Source organism: Triturus cristatus, chromosome 3_1, assembly GCF_964204655.1.
Source record: "Triturus cristatus chromosome 3_1, aTriCri1.1, whole genome shotgun sequence".
Lineage (NCBI taxonomy): Eukaryota > Metazoa > Chordata > Amphibia > Caudata > Salamandridae > Triturus > Triturus cristatus.
Window position 1 is genome coordinate 1,178,499,090 of NC_140583.1, and position 19,368 is coordinate 1,178,518,457.

General features: G+C 46.3%; 1 protein-coding gene across 4 annotated transcripts in view; it reads left to right on the plus strand.

Moving 5' to 3' along the window:
* Window positions 1-19,368, plus strand: part of DDX25 (DEAD-box helicase 25) — a 3,162,033-nt gene that overhangs the window by 2,796,238 nt on the left and 346,427 nt on the right. The gene's annotated exons all lie outside the window — the stretch shown is intronic.

A 19,368-nucleotide genomic window follows, 5' to 3' on the forward strand; every position in this document is an offset into this window, starting at 1 on the left:
ACCCGTGGAGATATTATGTTTCAGAACTGCACAATCGTTTATATAATGACCTGGCTGTTTACAATAGTTGCATGTCCCTTTAACGGGAACCGCTGAATTACTGGACTGTGTTGCACCCTTTTTATGACCGTCAGCTGGAACTGACTGGGCGACGAGCATTTTCATTTTCGTGTCTTTCATACGCCTTGTTTCGTGTTCTTGTTCTTCTCTAATTCTATTTTGGTGATACTGTAACATTTGTAACATTTGTGAAGGAGTGTTAGCTTGCCAAGTGCTCTCAACTTTCAATACTCTGTTTTTAACCTGCGGCAGAGAATTCTCGACTAGTTTTGTTACAAAAAGATGTGGATATGACTCGCTATTTGCTTTCAGGCCGCTATTAATACCAAAACATTTTTCAAATCGGGAATAAAAATCACTGGTGTCTTCCTCGGGTTTCTGTTTACAGGCTGAGATTGCTCCCCAATCTTCCTTTTTCGTAGTTAATAAACGTGGCAATACTTGTACTACTAGACCTGGCAATGCTTTTGTTTTGTCCCCAAGCCCTACGCCTGCAGTTCTGTTATTTTCTTCATTTTCTAATGCGGTCCAATCAATCTTTTGGTCTCCCACCTCCCATTCTTTTTCCTTGAGTTTCTCATAAATACCGGCAGGCAATAATACTTTCAATATTTTCATAATGTCAGGATAGGTATAATCACCCATGAGTAACATGTCTTTTAATTAACGGTGAAAACCTGCTGGATCTTTGTCTTGGCTAGGCACTAATTTTTTCATTTCCAATAGTTCTATTTTGGTTATGGGCGTGTACACAAACACGCGTCTAAACGTATTGTCATCATTTCTGACTGGGTGTACTTCGCGTAAGGGGTTCTGTTTGTCTATGTGATACGTTTTTCTCTCCATAGAAGGAGCTGAATCATGTTCTGAGCATACGAAGACAATGTACTGATGTCGATATTCTAGAATTTCTTTAATTAAATCAGTACCTGAACCTCTCCATTTATTTGTGAGTAATTCTATCAGTATATCAGGTAGGGGACCAGGATCGGAGTGTTGGCTTCTATACAATATAAGGAGGTGTTGTATCATGTATATACTAGCTAAACGCTGTTCGTCTGGGGTAAGGTTCAAAAACGTGTGTGCTAGCGCATCATCACTATATTTTTCAGGGCTGTCAGCCCATTGTACTGCTGACCTGGCTAATTCTTGTTCATCCATAGAATCGAGCATATGATACCCCCTTCGGTCTCGGAGTAATTTATCAGCAACCTGGAATAGGTGTTCAGGGGACCTTGTATTTAACATAGGGGCTTGAAAATGTCTGCTACATTCTGGACGTATCGGACGTATTGGGTCATTGAAGTGTCTGGTATTGTTACAAGATCTTCCCCTACCTACATAAGCTATCGTTTCTAATTGTCCCGTGGGCATTTCTGATCCTTCCTCCTCCTCTCCCTCTGATTCAGTTTTGTCTGCCTCTAATCTGCTTTCATGTATTCGTTCTATTTCTTTTCTGATCTTTCGGCACATAGCTACTATACACTTCTGTTTATCATGTTTCCCTTCTGATATATTCTGACCCCATCTGGTAAGCACTTGCATTTCATCCTGATCTACCTCAGGCCTATCTCTGTTTCTGATCAAGCAGTTTATGAGGAAGCTTAACAGTAGTTTCTGTATATCTACTTTCTGGTATTCCATGGCCTTGTCAATACTTTCAGGGCCTTGCCCTGATTGGACAAAGTGATATATATTGTCCAGATGAGCAACCATTCCTGGTAGTGTCATTAAATATGTGGACGCTCGTCGTATACGTAGTGATGACAGCAGCATTCTGTCATTTTTACCGGGCACTGGATCATATCTGCAATCCACAAGATGTTCCTTAAACATACCGGATCTTACTGTTTGAGGTGTATGTTGATATGCTAAATCTCTAAAGGATAATTTATTTCCTTGCGGTGGCGTGGAAAAAATCGCTGTCGCACCTCCTGTTGCACCTTCCGAGGTGCTAGGCGCGAAAGGATTCGTTGTATGTAAGGTAGAGACAGTAGATGTAGGAAAAGTGGTAGAAACAGATGAAACTGTTGGAATGTGAGGGGGAGTTTGTTGTTGCGGAGTTGAGTGCAGCTGATTTTGGGGTTGAGTGTCGTTAACGGGTGGTGTGCGTTGCTGCACACCATTAGCATATTCGGGGGCTGCATCGTCTAAATAGGAAGAAAGGAAAATGTCTTTTGCGGTCTTGGGATGTACTTTAATCGGGAGTAACGGAGATGGCAGATCTTTTGGTACCTCCAAAGTGGCCTTAGGCAAACCCTCGGCCAGAAGAGGATACATACCATTCATAAGAGTGTTTCGTTGTCTGTCTACTTGTTCTGATCTTACTCTGGTACCTTCGTCAATTAATATGTTTTCTCGGGCTTTTTCTGAATCTTCCCTACTTTTCTCTTCCTTTCTGAGCGCTTTTTCTGTGCGCCTATGCGATTCTTTACGCCATAATTCAATGGCATCTTTCTGTGACTGTCTGGCTTTCTTTTTCCATAACGCTTCTTCTATTCTCATGATGCAATCTGCATCCCATGTTCCAGCAGCGGGCCATCTCTGACTCTCTGCCAAATCCTTGGTGTAGTCCACCCATAGATCGAGATATAATACGGCATCTAGGCCATGTTTATGGTACATAAAGTACCCTGGAGTGTCCCTAGGTGGGATAGGAACAGCTTCCTCGAGTATCCCTTTTCTAGTTTTTATCTGTCTTAATTTTGAAAATAACGGCATCTTGAACCTTGTTACTTAATTCCTATTCGGCTTTTGAACACAATAATTACAATAAACACAATAATGAAGTACGAACAATCACTCATACCACGACATTTAAAACATATCAAAACATTTTAGAACGAACAATAATAATTAGAATAAAACTAGTTAACTGCATAATACTAAATATACTGTATGTACTGCTTAACAGTACAGATACACTGCTAAAACAGTGCAGACCAGGTCTGTGTACCCAGACCCGTCTTGACCGGCACAAACTAATGTGCACGTCTAGATGCGTCCCCAGCAACGGTACTCACCGGGAAGCACGGAACGGAAGGCCTCGGAAGTCTGGACTGGACTAGACCAAACTGGACTGGACTCGACTCGTGACTTAGGTACTTCGGAACTTCGGAATCTGGTGGGCCTCTGTATACCTCGGATCTTGCTCTCTCAGCTAGGCTCTGGTCGGGATTCTCCGCACTCCTCACCGCCTCGTCTGGGTGTTGATCGCAGCCTCAGTCGCCCCCTTTGGCCTGAGGGAGATACAGGAAATCCTGCGGGTACGCGTAATTGTCCGTCCGGCTGTGGCAGGAGACCGGGTCTGCAACGCACCTCCGGCGCGTGGGGTGTGAGAGGTGTCCCTGTTCGGGCGCCAATTATGTGGTAAATATTTAAATTACCTGTACTATTTTTTATGCGGTAAAGTCTAGTAAGAATAACTCAGTCAAAATAAGAGGCAGAATCCGTGGTATTAGAGGTTCTGAAAAGGACTTTATTCCTTACAAAGGAATTATGGTTCGAACCAGGCAATCATATTCCATCACCACGAAGGTTCAGGAAGGGATAGGCAATGCATTATTGACAAGTAATCAAATATATATGAAAAGCATTACATTAAGACAGATGCAGGAGGCGTAACAGCTGATAATACAGATAAGAATACACATACGTAATGAAAATAGGCGTAATAATAGGCGTATACTAGAAACGTCATTTAAAATGATGTCACAAGTGGGTGGATCCATAAGAGAATCCTGCAGTGTCAGCAGAAATATCTGGCAGAGATGCGCGCGCAGCCGCATGACGTGTGATTGACGTGCAACTAGAGGGTGAAGGGAACTTGACATTTAGCCCTACATGTGGAGACAGAAGTCTGGGGTGTCAGGACAACCTAGTCCTAAATCATATCTAATATCTTGTGTTTAAGGAACTATTTTATCTGGAAGGAAAGGTCTTCTCGGACAGATCCTATTCTATACTGACTGCTAGTGCGTGTACAAGCGTCTAACTGTCTACATGAGATGCGAGGGGGCATGGGCCTACCATGGTAACGAGAGTCATGAATTACTTGCACAGAGATAGTAAGGCCGGGCCCTTTGCTCTGCAGCTAGAGGGATGTTTACCTAAGCTACTTAGACAGGAATGCATTTCTTGAGGAGCGGAACAGATAACTTGAAGGCCGAATTTAGTTTTGGCAGGCAACAGGCCGGGCTTAGGCACCGTTAGCCGCGCAGGAAGTAAGACAAAGTTCATGGATACAGATGCAGGTCCAGGCTGGAGCATTCAGAGGCAGAAGCAAGAAAAGGCTCGATGGCAGAATTCAGGGCCTACCTTGCCAGAGCTGGAAAACGTGAAAAGTATACCATATAAAGACGGTGGCAAGGCATACTTAGGAACGGAATATCTGGCCCATTCATGGCAGATATGAAAGAGTATATATTAACGTTGGACACAATTGTATTTGCGTCTTCATAGCTTGAAGTGGAGGGAACATACATGTACTTGTAGCATGTACATGGAGCCGTTGGGGTCTAGATAGGGGACACAATTGACCATAAAAATTCATATTTCCTCACTACTAAAATTAATGCTTTAAGGTATCAAAAGAATAATTACATTAAACCTGGCTTGATGCCAAAATCGAACTTAATGTGACTTTTAAGTAAAGGCAACTTAAGAATGTGCTACTCTGATGCCCAAGTTTACCAGTGACGGTTTAGGGTTGCTAGACACAAGAAAGCCTTTTGCCCTACTGGGGGTAGGTGTGAATCACTCTCAGGAAGAAACACAAAAGGCATGCTGTTGAAAGAGATGTTGCCTCTCCCTGTCAGAAATACATAGCCGGTGTTGAGCTCAAAAGCTGAGCTTCATGGGGGGAGGGAAGCTACCTTTGACAAGCAAATGGTGGACACACACAAGAGGGGGCTGTTCTTTTTTTCTGGTAGACAGGTTGGCGTTGGAGACAGAGAGGGGGAAACAGTTGCCAAAACAGTTTTACCATGGATGTGTAGCCCCCAGGTAGCCACACCTCTAGGGCGGACTACCAAGCTCCACACACCAAAAGAGGGATTATGCCATCATGAGAGTGGGCAGGATATTGTACTCTGGGATAGCAAGATGCCACACTTTGCAGGAAATTGTCATGAGGTGGGGGGGGGAGGGCCTGGTAGCTCATTGGCTATTAGTCAGCACATTCTTCGAGGGCAAGTTGGGGACATAAAAGTGGCACCTCTGGCACCCAGACCTCAGATCATGTCTGAACTGGAGAGAGGACTACAGAAGGACTTCTCTGCTATTCCCAGGACCTGGCAAAGAAAGGTTGCACCAAAGACAAGACTGCACCTGCTGATCATTGGGCTAGCAAAGAAAGGACTGTGCCTGTGGTGCCCTGCTTCAGAAGAATTTTTCCCTAGACTCCAGCCAGAAAAGTTGAACTCCAAGAGTTAGTTGACTGGCTTCTTGTTACAGCGCCAGAGCCACAAAAGTATAATAAGCTTGTCTTGGTAAGTTGGTAGTCACAATTGCTTGACTGCCACTGCCCAGTGAAGCACAGTTTTGGATAACGAGCCGCAGCCGAGTTTGATGAACCTGGGAGAGTCATTGGCGTGCAGTTTGATCACCCAAGAAGGACTCAGTTAAAGGAAATCGCTAGCGTTGCTGTATCTGAAAATCAGTTGACCAGTGCAACCATTTTTGGGCTGGACTTCGAGGGGCATTCACCTCTGTGGCCAAAGCTGATTCAGGAGGCACACGTGTGGCTTGGAATGTGGTTAACTTATAGGATTCATCTTTCAGTCTTCACATGATGGAACTGCACAGGCATGTCCTCGGTGGTAGATGTCTGCTTTCTCATGATATCAAGCCAATCCCTAGGCAAGGAATTCCTATTACATGGCTCTCTATTATATAAATAGTCTGATCTTTAGACCTACAGATCATCACTTACCCCAGGAAATTATTTCCCTTGAAGGTAAGGCTTGCAAGCTGGCAAGCCTTACCTAGATTGCAAGCTGGGATGTAAAAGGCCATGTCACATGTATATCATAATTTGGTTGTTAATGCTCTGGACAAACTGTGCTGTGCTGAGGCCTCTGTTTCTGCCAACATTGGAGTGGGTAGAATATTGCACTCTGGGACAGCTAGATACCACACTTTGCAGGAAGTCTACATCAGGCAAGGTGGAGGGGCTGGTACCTTGTAGCCCATTGGCTAGTAGTCACCACATTCCTGAGAGCAAGTTGTGGACATAAGAGTTGCACTCAGACCTCAGATCACATCCGAACTGGGGAGAGGACCAAAGAAAGACTTCCTTGCTGTTCCCCGGACATGGCAAATAGAGGCTGCACCAAAGATGGGACTGCACCATCCTTGGGCTAGCAAAGAAAGGACTCTACCTGCGGGGCCCTGCACGAGAAGTCCTTCTCCAGCCCCAGCTGGAACAAAATCCTCGCCAACTCCAGCAACTGAAAGGAACTCTTCAGCATCATCCAGGAATTCACCAAACCCCCCAACAAAGCCACGGATGTCACACCCTCCCCGGACCTCTGCAACAAGCTTGACTCCTACTTCCATCTGAAAATCAAGGCCCTGTAAGACAACTTCAGCGAACAGACCCCAGAAACCACTCCTTACTCCAGCAACGACAGCCAGCCTACCATCGCCGCCTGGACCCCGGTCACCACTGAAAATACCGCCGCGATCATGAAGAGCACTCATTCAGGAGCCCTCACGGACCCCTGACCGCCACATATCTTCCACAGAGCCACCTCCATAGCATCCGAGCTACAACGCACTATCTACACCACCTTTGAAACCGACACATTTCCCAACAAGTGGAAATGTGCAGAAGTCGAGCCCCTCCTCAAGAAACCCTCCGCAGGTCCGACGGACCTGAAAAACCACTGACCCATCTCTCTGCATCCCTTCGCGGCAAGTCACTGAGAACATAGTCTTCGCCCAGCTGACTAACTTCATCAAGGAGAACGCCATCCTCGACCCTTCCCAATCCGGATTCCGCAGCAACCACAGCACTGAGACCGCCCTCCTCGCCACCACACATGACAACCGCATGCTCCTCGACCAAGGCCACACCGCGGCCCTCATCCTACTAGACCTATCCGCAGCCTTCGACACAGTCTCCCACCGCACTCTCACAGCCAGCCTCTAAGACGCCGGCATACAGGGAACCGCCCTCGACTGGCTCCGCTCCTCCCTCGCGGGCAGAACACAAAGGATCAGACTCCCGCCCTTCCTCTCTGAACCCACAGCGATCAACTGCAGAGTACCCCAAGGATCATCGCTCAGTCCCACGCTCTTCAACATCTACATGGCCCCCCTCGCCGCCATTGTCAGATAGCATAGACTCAGTATATTATCCTACGCCGATGACACCCAGCTCATCCTCTCCTTCACGAAGGAACCCGACGCCACCAAACTCCGCTTCGAGAAAGGAATGAAAGACGTTGCATGATGGATGAACAGCATCTGTCTGAAGCTCAACTCTGAGAAGACAGTCCTCGTCTTCGGACCCACCCCCTCAGCTTGGGACTACACCTGATGGCCCACTGCCCTCGGCAACCCCACCCCACCCCCACGGACCGCGCCTGGAAACTTGGCATCATACTCGACTCCTCCCTCACCATGACTCACCATATCAACGCCGTCAGCTCCACCTGCTTCAACACCCTCTGCATCCTTCACAAGACTTTCTAATGGATCCCCCTAAATCCAGATAGACCGTCACCCATGCACTCATAACAAGCAGCCTGGACTACAGAAACACCCTCTACACAGAGCTTTCCTTGTACTTCTAAAAAGACCACTTGCTTTGCCTCCCCAGACCCTTAAGGTACGCGTAATATAGGTGTTGTTAAGAAAGGTCAAAGGACAGGACCTGACTAGGGTCTAACCCTGCATCGCTAAAAAGCCAAATTTTGCCATTCCTCCCACACAGATTATAGGAATGTAAGGCTTGACAGGTTTACTTCACCCTCATAAAAGGAGGAGGGGAAGAGAAGTTGATACCGGTGTGGAAATATGGATTTTTATGATCAGTTATGTCCCCTATCTTGGACCCCAACGGTTTCATGTATAAGTCACAAGTACATGTATGTTCCCTCCAGTTCCAGTTATGAAGACGCAAACACATGTGCGTCCACCGTCAACATGTCCTCTTTCAGATCCGCTATGAATGGGCCGGATATCCTATTCCTAAGTATGAAAGGCCACCGGTTTTATATGGTTCATTTATCCCATTTTACAGTCCAGGCGAGTAGGCCCTGATTCTGCCATTAAGCCTTTTCCTGCCTTCTGCCTCTGAAAGCTCCAGTCTGAGCTCGCATCTGTATCCATGAACTTTGTCCTACTCCCTGCGCGGCTAACGGTGCCTGACTCGGCCTGTCGGCCTGTCTGCCTGCCAAAAACTGTATTTCACCTTCAAGATTATCTGCTCTGCTCCGCTCCTCATCCAATGCATTCCTGTCTAACAGTTTAAGTAAACATTCCTCTAGCTGCCGTGCAAAAGGGCCCGGTTTCTCTGTCTTTATGCAAGTAATTCATAGCCCTGTTACCATGGAAGATTTCTGCCCTCGCATCTAGTGTAGACACTTAAGACGCTTGTACACGCACTAACAGTCAGTATAGTCAGTATAGAATAAGATTCTATCCTAAGAGACCTCTCTTTTTGGATAACACAGTTCTTTAAACATAGGATGTAAGATATGATTTAGGATTAGGTTGACATAACCCCAGACTTCTGTCTCCACATGTAGAGCTAAATGTCAAGTCCCATTCTCCCCCTAGTTGCACGTCAATCACACGTCATGCTGCTGCGCGCGCATCTCTGCCAAGTATTTTTGCTGATATTGCGAAATTCTTTCATGGAACCACCCATTTGTGACATCATACCTAATGACGTTCTTTAGTTACGCCTAGTTACACCCATTTTAGTTACGCATGTATGCCTTTATCTCTGTTATCAACTGTTACGCCTCCTGCATCTGTTTCACTATAATGCCTCTTCTATAAAAATGATTACCTGTCAATAAAGTATTGTCCTTCACTTCCTGAACCTTCGTGGTGATGGAATATGAAGCCCACAAATTCGAATTGTGTTTTGGAATAAAGCCCGTTCCGAACCTCTATACCACGGATTCTGCCTCTTATTTTACTGAGCTATTCTTATTAATTTTCCGCATCAAATTAAGTTCCGGTAATTAAATTATTTACCACACCGGTCCGACATATGTCCTCCCTGGACTATAACATATATCCGAAGGTGTGACTTTCCAGCGAGATCCCTAGCCTACATTGGGGGTAGAAAACTAGGAACCTAAGATCCTACTGATATTTTTTCTACAGTGATCCCCAGGGACAATCTTATCATGATGCAAGGATTCTCACCCACCTAAGTGGCATGCGTCATCCTTGGATCCTGCTCCATTCAAGGCAGAACGTACAATGACGAGCGGGCCTCTTTTTGGTGTAGATCTTTTTCCTGCCCTTAATGATAGTGAGTCAGTGATAGTGGGTAGCAGTGGGGTGGGTCTGAGTATGGTTCTAAACTAGCAAAAGAATGGATCACATCTTGCTGTGTTCATGAGTGATTTGCATGCCTTCCAAGAAGAGTGTGCTCACAAAGTAACACAATGTGGTGTATGGCAAAGTTGATTAGAGGGGCTGACAAATTAATATTATGACATTGTAGAAATCAAAACCTAATCTGGGGCTTCACTGATACACCTGGTCCTTTTAAACCAACAAAGAAGAGATTGGCACAGAAGCTGTAATATAAAGACATCTTTATTTAACCTCTAAAGAGGGAAAAATGCGTCATACAGAATTCTCAAATCCCTGTAGGGGACATTTCTAAGGAGTACAGAGAACAGGGGCATTATATACCCACACAGGGGCTGAAAAAAGGAAGTACAAGTACACATGAGAAGAGTTATGTACATAGATGGTCATACAGAAACTGCACAGTCAACAAGTAGGAGGAGTAATAAGTTGCTGACATCAGTTGGAACAGCCTGATCGTTCTATACTAGGAACATGTGCATTCTACTAGCTAGGCCCATCTGAGCATGTGCAAGACTCTGGGAGAGGGAAACAGCAAATGTCCAGCACATAGCTAACTAAAATGGCTGCCAAATACAAAATGGCTTTCAGCTCATGCTAAGAGATTAATGCAATCTTCAACAGATGGTCCTTTTAGCATGAGCTAAAGACATTCCTATAATCCAATAGGAAATAAGCATATGAATTTTTTTTCATAAAATTTATCAATATCCTAATTCATTGCTAGGTGGGCATTTCTCATTCTAAATATTGTTAAGCTGGTATGTATAAGGTATAAGCAGGAGTACAAAGGGAACAGAGCATTGGGTCATACAGATAACAGGAGAGAGTAATTACTATTATCAGAAACAGAACTATTAGCTTTCTAGTCCTAAGCAAATCCTAGAACCATCCAGTAAAAACATTTTCAAGGCTCCTATGCATTTCAGTGACCATCAATTTCAACTTCAAAATAGCCAACAGCACATATCTAATAAAAACATTTTCACTAGACTTTTCCAGTGTTTCCTTTATCAGGGCTAGAGTATCAATCAAGGAAAGGGTAAAGTAACATTTGTCAACTGCTCAGAGGAACTTTTCTCTCGCAGAATAAACATTATTCCTAATACAATTATGAAAGCAGTCAGACATATTATTACAAAAATGATCCAGAGGACCAGGAGGACCACACAGGACCATGAGGATTAGGACGAAGAGCTGCAAAGGGCTGCTCCTCCTCAAAAATGGGACGACCAATGGGGTACATTTTCAACAAAAAAGAAAAAGAAGTCCTTGGGAAATTAAAGCCGCTGTACAACCAACCAGAGGGGAGTCTTCTCCCTGTGTCCGTTTGAGCCTCACAGGCAGGCTCTTGTTGTTCCCACGGTGGAGCTGCACAACTCGCAACTCAGGAATCACGGCCCAGTTTCAAGGGAAAAGTTTCTTCTTTCAGGATAGGGCAATCACCCACCAGGGCAAATGCTCTCAGCGATGCTGTCCAGTGTCTCAGGCAGTGCACCAGTTTTCTTCACTTTAATCTAACAGGCACCAGAGACACAGCACCTGTACCCTGAACTCAAGTCCTTCCCTAACTCCTGTATTGCTCTGCTGGCACACTGCTCTTTTGTTGGGGCCTTAGATTGCATTCAGTGTGCCCAGGTATCTCTTGACCAACAAAGGTGAAGACTTTACAGCCACTTTGGGACCAGGATTCAGAGGCCTGATGCTAGGATCTCTGAAGGAACCCTTGTTTCAAAGGGGGTTACCTCAAGCAAAAACGTTCTCGCCTTTCTGGTCGGTCTGTGACTCTCGGCTGGGCATCAAAAACTTGATCCACGATTTCTTCTTTCTGATTTGTGACCCCGTCTTTCGCCCAAGACAGTGGCAGGGGTACACACTTCACATCCCAGTGCTTCCGGCCTTCTACCTACACTGAGGTACTGGTTGCCAGCAATGCCTGTGCTGGTTACCTTCACTTTGACTTCAAGCTGGACTGGTGCTGACTCTCCAAGCTAGATCTCATGTCCGCGCCCCTCTGGCAATGGTTGTAAGGCAGCAAATATCTATTGGTGGACAGAACAAAAGGTCTTTAGACAAGGCACAGAAATAATCTATCAACAGAGAGGTTAGTCTCAGAATACTTCCTAGTCTAGGGACGCCCCATATATTAGCAAGGCACCCAAGAACCACTTTCATCTATGTGAGAGTAAAAAAACACAACAGCCTCAACCTATTGGCAAGTATAAAAGGAACTCTTTGGTGAACTGACAAGAGTAATACGTCCCCCAATCCCAAGCAGCCAAGGAAGTCTGTATTCATTTACTAAATTCTGAGGGAAAGAGAAAAACAATACAGACATACTCCAAATCCTTAAATCTGTATATTCCTATCTTAATCATCTAAAGACCCTCAAGAAAAAAGGAAATGTTCTACACTTTTACTCATAGACTTTGCATTACTTGTACAGGACTGCAGGCACTTCTAAAATGATTTCTCTTAATAAAAGCACCTACATTGTATGCTTAGGACCATGCTCTCGTGTTATAGGAGCAACAGGCAAATCTAAAACTGCTAATTTAGCAGGGATTCCTATTACATAAAGAACTAAAAACTTCAACATAATGGGTACATTTTCTCCAGCAGAACACCCTGTGACACACAGACTCCTATAAAACAATATTTTCCTCAAAAATGTTTGCTAAGGATCACATGGGCATCTTCCCTGCATTCTATTTTTTCACAATCCAAACTATGCAACATCAGCTCTAGTAAGGACTGTCAGTTTATTTACACAGACTAGCTAATAAAAACTAGCAATGCCCTTGCAAAACTGTATGTAGCATGAGAATAACAAACAATAGTGGTGTTATCATCTGAGAATTTTAGAACAAAAACTACCCACAGTTAGTTCCCCTTAAAGATCAAATAAGGAAACCACAATCTAGACTACTCATCCTTTCATAATTTCATCAGACATGATGGGCAGTAATATAGCAAATTTATTTATTCATTTTATTAATGCTAATAATGTTTAAAACAGTATTACTGAATAGCCAATTAAATGTCTCATGGCTATTTCACAGACAGTTTAGACAGGCTCAAAAGAAATTTGAGAAAAAGAGAGAAAAAACATAAATTTGCCTACCCTTAATTTGTAGAGGAGCTAGCCTCCTTCCCCCATTTTTGACAGTAGGAAACCTGTAACAGGTTTCATTCTGTCAACACTATCAACCCCAATTTGTAGCAACTGGGCATAAACAAACCCTGAGGAGCTAAATAGCACATTGAGCTAGCTAAAGAACATATTCCTTTTGCAAATGTACAAGTGTGACACGAGGGCACATGAATTCAAACTAAATCCCATTGCTTCCTTAATTCAGCCCTGAAAGCATTAGTGCTATACATATGGCAGAGCCATTGTCTTAATAAGAGCTCACATATAGCATTATTATTCAATCTGTTCATATGACTGAACAAAAACTTACTTTTGCAAAAAAAAGTAAGCAAAACCTCTTTCTGTCCCTGCCATTTCGTCTTTCAAATGTCGAAATGTCAATGCAAATGTTGCGCTGAGCCCTGCTTCTAAATGTAGAACTTCGACCTTTAACCTATTCGCAGCTGTCCCATCTTGCGTGCAAGGTTTTCATGCAGTTTTACCTTTACCAATTCAAAGTGACCCTGGAGACTGAGAGCGCAACAACCCACTCCATTCCTGTCTACTAGCAATTCAGAGGTAAGCTTAAAAACTTCTGCCAGTTTTTTGTACATATTTATATTTGTAAGCAGTGTGCTGAGTAATTGTCTAGCAGTATAGATGTCAGATATTCATTCTATACTTACATATGTGCATTTACTGGAGCCTAAGGCAGTTTAAAAGCTGCTCTGATTGGAATAACCTCATTTAAATAGTGAATTTTACTCAATTTTGACTTTGATGTTTGGGGCACTTAAAAATTAATATCCTACAATGTTTTTACATAATAGCCATCCCCAGAATGTCCTCTACATATCCCAGAGATGTGGCATCAGAAATGTATAATGTATACCCTTATAAAAATGAGTTTTGTACGCCTGGGTAAAGTGACATTTCACATGTAAGTGACCCCCTATTGCTGTATAGAATGGCTTAAATTCAATTTGGATGCTAGGAGGTCACAGCATCATTATTAGGCATTATAAATATTACAAAACGAATTTAATGCACCTATTTTAAATAACATTTTTTATATAACCATATATTTTTTTTTAATAAATCTAATCATTTTGATGAGTCCACATATGAAAAGCAAGCTGCATCCCTTTGCCTATCATATTTAAACACATTCATTCTTAGCCCTAAGCACAGAAACTTAACTTGAAACATCTTAAGTCTGCGCCACTTTTTAATGAAGGACAGTCATTATTATTTAACGTCAAAAACCACTCTTATCCTTATTTAAAAAGGCATTAAGAAAAGAAATCCCTACTGTCAATCTGATGAAACTATATTTCTAACTTTTAAAACAGCAGTCTGAAATGCAGGATTTTACACCGTGTTTGACTTCAGCTGTTTTCTGTGGCCGGAGTCAGAAATACCCACGTGCTGACACAGCTGCTTGACACGTAAAGGCGTCGAATTCACACGCCTTTCAAGTCAGCACAAATCTGTCGTTCTGTAATGTGTATTTTGGGTCAGCAACAACCAATTCACTCAGATAATGTCAATGCCTGTTAATACCTAATACAGAAGGATAAATGCTGTGACATTTTGTATCTTAATTTTATCTATTGCAAAACACACAATTTCGTTTTTTGAAGCTTTTTTTATTCCTATTAAATGTGGATTCTAATTTTATCTTTAACATTGTGGCAATTTTCACACATGTATAGTGTCTTACTCTGTCAATTAATGATAGTGTGCAGCTATTTAGCATATATTATATAATTCATTGCTGGATTCTTTTAAAATATATTTTATTTTAATGATGTTTTGCATAACAGAATGATGACAAAAAAAACATTGAGCTCATTCCATACATTTTCAAAACGGTGTCATATACTCAGAACACATAATACAGGGCACTTAAGGCTAGCCATTCTTGCACCAAGAGCGCAATCGCTACTTACAAGTACCACTAATGACAAACCACAGACATTTAAACACACATTTAACCCACAGATCAACACTTAGGACAGAAACAAAAGACAGCCCACAGGCTGTACTTAAACCAAACTATTTGTAAATACTAGTTGTAAGTCATATTCACTAGATTTGGCTGGCAGAACACCAGGAAAAAAACGCTCTGCATATCATCACTTATGAATGTTACTAAGTGCACAGACCAGGATCCTTTCTACGTACATATTTAGTTCCTCGGGGTACTAGTCACCAAGGAAGAAATACGTTTCTATACCTTAACCTAGTTAAGTATCCCCTCTAGGGGAGCCGGCTAATTCAATACAAGTTCCAAGGGTACCTACAAACCAAGGCAACACATTCTACGATGTGTGCTACGAACAGGCATGCCAAAAATATTGCAGCATATACAATATTATACACAAAGTAGCACTTATCTCAAAGTGTGCCGTTCAAGTTTACAAAAGTTTCTCATTACCTGCATACATAAACTGCAGTTTACATATTTCCAAATTCCAAATATTGGCCAATTTCCATACAAATCCAAGAAGCGTCGTAACAAACGACCTTACCAAGCACAAGTTTCCAGATTCTAACTGCCAAGTTCTGAGTGACCAAACGGTCATTTTTAGAATACTCACGCCAAAAATGTTCTCAGTCAGGAGTGGTAAGCAGTTGGAGGAGTCCAATCAGGAAGACCAGAAATATACTGGGCTGCAGAGACATTGGTGCCGATTACGATCCAGCAAAAACCGTGTGCGAACCGTCGGACGGAGCATATTCTCCGTCCGATGCGTACCCGGTCGGAACAATATACAAACATGGAAGTACGATTCGCACGGAAATACTATTTCCGTACGATTCGTACAAAACACCGACCGACGAAAATATACATACAAATGTGATCCGGGAAAGCGCCGACGTGACGTCGGGACGCACGCAGCCTGCCATTCACGAACCAGGAAGTAAGATTCGCACCGACGTCATCCCGCACGGAGAATATTTTCCGACAGCCAAAAACTGCTGGGAAATCAGGACGACGCGAACAAGGAGTACCTGCACGCGACGGACAGACATGGACCCGAACCTACGTGTCATCCCGGCCCTCATAGCAGGCGACCTCCTCTACAGGTTCCGACGCAGACACCGCAGAAGGTCAGAACAACAAAGGGAGGGGGGAAAGGGGGGTGGGGGGGCAGGAGCAGGGGCAGGCCACAAAACCCCCACCCAAGTCACACAGCACACATGCCCTGGACATACCTGACCCCCAGGCCATGGTCACTACGAGGGGGTGTGTGCGTGTCCAGCAAAGCCAGCGTCCGCCACAACGGAAGTGGTTGACGACGCGAACCGGTAACACAACAATACAGGTACGTCCCGTACCCACGCCTTAAGAGCGTGGGTACGAGTCGTACCACGCCCACACCTACGTCACCCCAACAATGGCGGGACGGCTTGTACCCACGTGGCAAAGGCCTGGGTACGGCCCGCACAAGCATTCCACAGCGTGGGTACGGATATGTACGGACCGTACCCCCACCCGCGTATGCATGGAGCGTACCCCCCACCCCAACAGTGTACGTACGGACCCCACCCCCGTATGTATGGAGCGTACCCCCACCCCAACAGTGTACGTACGGACCGTAACACCACCCCCGTATGTATGGAGCGTACCCCCCACCCCAACAGTGTACATACAGACCGTACCCCTACCCCCGTATGTATGGAGCGTACCCCCACCCCAACAGTGTACGTACGGACCGTAACACCACCCCCGTATGTATGGAGCGTACCCCCCACCCCAACAGTGTACGTACGGACCATACCCCCACCCGCGTATGCATGGAGCGTACCCCCCACCCCAACAGTGTACGTACGGACCGTACCCCCACCCCCGTATGTATGGAGCGTACCCTCCACCCCAACAGTGTACGTACGGACCGTAACACCACCCCCGTATGTATGGAGCGTACCCCCCACCCCAACAGTGTACGTATGGACCGTACCCCCACCCGTGTATGCATGGTGCGTACCCCCCACCCCAACAGTGTACGTATGGACCGTACCCCCACCCCCGTATGAATGGAGCGTACCCCCCACCCCAACAGTGTACATACGGACCGTAACACCACCCCCGTATGTATGGAGCGTACCCCCCCCCCAACAGTGTATCTACGGACCGTACCCCCACCTGCGTATGCATGGAGCGTACCACCCACCCCAACAGTGTACGTACGGACTGTACCCCCACCCCCGTATGTATGGAGCGTACCCCCCACCCCAACAGTGTACGTACGGACCCCACCCCCGTATGTATGGAGCGTACCCCCACCCCAACAGTGTACGTACGGACCGTAACACCACCCCCATATGTATGGAGCGTACCCCCACCCCAACAGTGTACGTACGGACCGTAACACCACCCCCGTATGTATGGAGCGTACCCCCCACCCCAACAGTGTACGTACGGACCGTACCCCCACCCGCGTATGCATGAAGCATACCCCCCACCCCAACAGTGTACGTACGGACCGTACCCCCACCCCCGTATGTATGGAGCGTACCCCCCACCCCAACAGTGTAAGTACGGACCGTACCCCCATCCCCGTATGCATGGAGTGTACCCCCACCCCAACAGTGTACGTACAGACCCCACCCCCACCCCCGTATGTATGGAGCGTACCCCCCACCCCAACAGTGTACGTACGGACCGTTCCCGTACCCGCGTATGCATGGAGCGTACCCCCCACCCCAACAGTGTACGTACGGACCGTAACACCACCCCTGTATGCATGGAGCGAACCCACACCCGTGTATGTTCTAAGCGTACATATCCTGACATAGGAGGGTTGGGTGCAGAGTCCTCCCACCAGTGCCCAGACACAGGAGGGGTGGGTGCCTAACACTCCCAGCAGTGCCCAGACATAAGAGGGGTGTGTGCAGAGTCCTCCCAGCAGTGCCCAGACACAGGAGGGGTGGGTGCCTAACACTCCCAGCAGTGCCCAGACACAGGAGGGGTGTGTGCAGAGTCCTCCCAGCAGTGCCCAGACACAGGAGGGGTGTGTGCAGAGTCCTCCCAGCAGTGCCCAGACACAGGAGGGGTGGGTGCCTAACACTCCCAGCAGTGCCCAGACATAAGAGGGGTGTGTGCAGAGTCCTCCCAGCAGTGCCCAGACACAGGAGGGGTGGGTGCCTAACACTCCCAGCAGTGCCCAGACACAGGAGGGGTGGGTGCCTAACACTCCCAGCAGTGCCCAGACACAGGAGGGGTGTGTGCAGAGTCCTCCCAGCAGTGCCCAGACACAGGAGGGGTGGGTGCCTAACACTCCCAGCAGTGCCCAGACACAGGAGGGGTGGGTGCCTAACACTCCCAGCAGTGCCCAGACACAGGAGGGGTGTGTGCAGAGTCCTCCCAGCAGTGCCCAGACACAGGAGGGGTGTGTGCAGAGTCCTCCCAGCAGTGCCCAGACACAGGAGGGGTGGGTGCCTAACACTCCCAGCAGTGCCCAGACATAAGAGGGGTGTGTGCAGAGTCCTCCCAGCAGTGCCCAGACACAGGAGGGGTGTGTGCAGAGTCCTCCCAGCAGTGCCCAGACATAAGAGGGGTGTGTGCAGAGTCCTCCCAGCAGTGCCCAGACACAGGAGGGGTGGGTGCCTAACACTCCCAGCAGTGCCCAGACACAGGAGAGGTGGGTGCCTAACACTCACAGCAGTGCCCCTGCAAAGAAAAGGGTGGAGTACCCACAGATCCAATGCCCACAAATGTCAGTCAGGTGCACAAAGATCCTGCAGTACATGTACCACATGTGTGCGAGGCTGGGAGTATACACATGCATAGCGCCGAAAAGAAAACATGTCCACATGAAGTCATGTCAACAGTCTACATACACAAGTACAGTGACCACCAAGGACGCCACGAATGATGCAGGTGGAGACATCGCTCAGCATGCATGGCCAAAGTCTAACGAGTCCGTCACACACCCAGCCAATGTAGACACAGCTCAGCACCACATATTGGAATGACCCTGCAGGGAAGATGTCAGGTTACACAGAGGAAGGAACACACCTTGGGACGATGTCACCATACAGTAACTGCTTACATGAACAAAGTTATGTAGCCAACAGCTTGTGATGGCACACAGATACCAGGGTCCACCCTATGACCAGCACAAGACGACAATTCCCACACACCCAACACATTATTACCACCCAAAATAATGGAGCAGGTCCACCAACAGCAATACCAGATAGACAGTAGTGTACTAAGGAAAAAGAAATTGCTTTATTCAGCATCCAAAAATCTGTTTGTCCCTTGAAAGTTCAAAATGTACAATGCCCATAGGGCAATCCAAAGTTCAAATCCAGGTGGGGGACACAGTGGGACGCGTGTCCCCTAGCTTGCCTGCACAGTCAGACTCCTTTGTCTTCCACGGGGGGGGGGCATCATGTGGGGGAGGAAGGACCAGGCACCGCAGGGACAGGAGGGCGAAGGGTAGGCGTCGTGGGTGCAGGGACGGAGGACTCCACCACAGGGGGTGGGGCAGCGCCAAAGGCGGAGGTCAGGATGGCGCTGCACACCTTAGCAAGGTCCTCCAGCGACTCCCCTGCACCCGAAGGAACCACAGGCCCCAAGGAGGGGGGGGGGTCGGAGG